The sequence below is a fragment of the Galeopterus variegatus genome, unplaced genomic scaffold (genome assembly GCF_000696425.1).
Source record: "Galeopterus variegatus unplaced genomic scaffold, G_variegatus-3.0.2 Scaffold2651, whole genome shotgun sequence".
NCBI classification, from domain to species: Eukaryota; Metazoa; Chordata; class Mammalia; order Dermoptera; family Cynocephalidae; genus Galeopterus; species Galeopterus variegatus.
In genome coordinates, this window is record NW_007728762.1 from 15,100 (window position 1) to 17,582 (window position 2,483).

The window sequence follows — 2,483 nt, forward strand, 5'->3', positions numbered from 1 at the left end:
AAAGGTTTACTAATTAGTAAATATTTATAGAGCATCTTCTATGGTGCAAGTATTGGACTAAGTTTTGGAAAGGAAGCTTTGGAGTGCATCAAAAGGGAAAACAGGGACATTCACCAGCTCGAAGTACCATGTTATAAGAGCCAAGCTGGTGATACAGAGGGTAAGTGCTGTGGCCATTCAGAGAAGGGAAACACTTACGGCCAGGAGTGAGTGGCCTGAGAAGACCCAGGAAAAGAGCTGGACTGAGCCAGGACTGAAACCTTGGGTAGGATTCAGATATAGAAAGCAGGGTGAAATCATAATTACATTCATCTAGACTGAGATAAATGAGTACTACCTGGTTCTGGTGCTCTGTGAGCTCAGTCTAGTGATGGAGATAGGTAAAAAGATGAATTTCAGCACAACGTAGTAAGTGTGCTTGTACAGGGATTTGAACAAAGACCTGTGGGGGCATAGAGCATGGAGGGAGCCTGGGGGATTCTGATGGGAGGTAAGGAAGGAGGGGTCATTTGAGCTGCACTTTAATGGTAGGTAGGGGCTTGCCAAGGCACAGGAGGGAGAAAAAGCACTTTAGACCAAAGAAAGCACTCCTTCCTGGCATGGATCTGGAAAGATCAAGAAGCCCACCATGGCAGTGATGAAGGGCTGGGGTCGAGGGGGTTGGGCACATGAGGAAGTAGATTGTGAACTGTCTTTTATGACTAGTGGAGGACTAGCATTTTATCTTGTAGAAAAAGGGAGTTAAAAGAGAGGTGGAAGCCATGATATGACATTATCAGATTTGTTTTCTTACAAGAAAACGCATTTAAATTTAAGCCAACGGCAGGGAGACCAACTAAGAGACTGAAAGCAACACCTGGGCGAGGTTGTGTTTAATTTCTCTTGGTGTGCCTAACACCTAGCATAGGGTAGGTGCTTTGTGTTTTACTGAATTGATCATTTTTGTTGCATATATAGTCTAAGGAAAGGTTGGGAGCCCAAACTAAAGCCTTAGCAATGGAAGTGGAAAGAGTAGTCAAATTTGAGTGAGGTTTGTGAGATGAAATCCACTGGGCCTATTGTCTGATCAGATTTGGTGGGAGGGAAGTTGAAGATAATGCCAAGGCTTCTAACTTGGGAGACCGTGTCATGAATTAAAACAGAAAGCAGAAGGCACCGTGAGATTTGGGCCTTCTTTTGGAAGTGGCTGTTTTCTTCCAAGTGCCTGTGGATTTCCTGAGCAACTATGTCCAGTGAGCAGTCTAGAGAGTGGGATTGAGATTGAGGGTGGGGATACAGATTCCAGAGTCATTAGTAGAGAGCAGATGGATTGAAAGTAATGAGACCACACTGGAATAGCCGCTGTCCGGGGAATGGATCAAGACTGTACTGAGTTGAACAGTGTCCCCTTAAATTTCATGTCTACTTAGAATCTAAGAATGTTACCTTATTTGGAAATAGGCTATTTGCAGATATAATGAGTTAAGTTAAAATGAGGTCATACTGGATTAGGGTGGGCCCTAATCAAATGACCTGTGTCCTTTTAAGAAGAGAAAACAGAGACACAGACAGATACATACACTGGAGAAGACCATGTGAGGACAGAGGCAGAGATTGGAGTGATACATTCATCAAGTCATGTGGCACTTAAAGATGGGGATACATTCTAAAAAATGAGTCTATAGGCAATTTCATCATTGTGCAAACATCATAGAGTATACTTACACAAACCTCGATAGTACAGCCTACTACTATGGGTATATGGTATAGGCTTTGGTTTCTAGCTACAAACCTGTACAGCATGTTATTGTACTGAATACTGTAGGCACTTGTAACACAGTGGTAAGTATTTGTGTATCTAAACATATCTGAACATAGAAAAGTAATGTGTTGTGCACGACATTACGGCAGCTATGACATCACTTCTTTCCTAGGCGCTATGAAGTTTTTAGCACCATTATAACGTTACCACCAGAATAAATGTGGTCCATTGTTGACCGAAGCATCGTTATATGGTGCGTGACTATGTAAGCTAAGGAACACCAAGGACTGCCAGGAACCATCCGAAGGTAGGAAGGGGCGAGGAAGGATCCTCCCCTGCAGCTTTTAGAGAGAGCATGACCTTGCCAATACCTTGATTTTAGACTTTTGGCCTCCAGAATCTGTGAAAGAATATATTTCTATCGTTTTCAGCCACCCAGTTGGTAGCACTTCGTTATGGCAGCCATAGGAGACCAATATAAGGACCCCAAGCACAGACGGACCCCTGGAGCCTGGTGGCTAAGGATAGCAGAGGATGACGATGAGAGGAGGAGGCAGAGAAGGAGCAGTCCCAGAGGCAGGGAGGAGCCAAGTGAAGATGGGTGTGGAGCAGCACAGCATGGTTTGATTAGGAGAGAGATCTGTGGTGAGGATGGTTTGCAGATAAGGCCCCAGAGGTACTTAGAACTAGCCGAGGTGCACTTCTGTGCCAGAGGCGGCATGTGGCAGCCTCTGATGTTCAG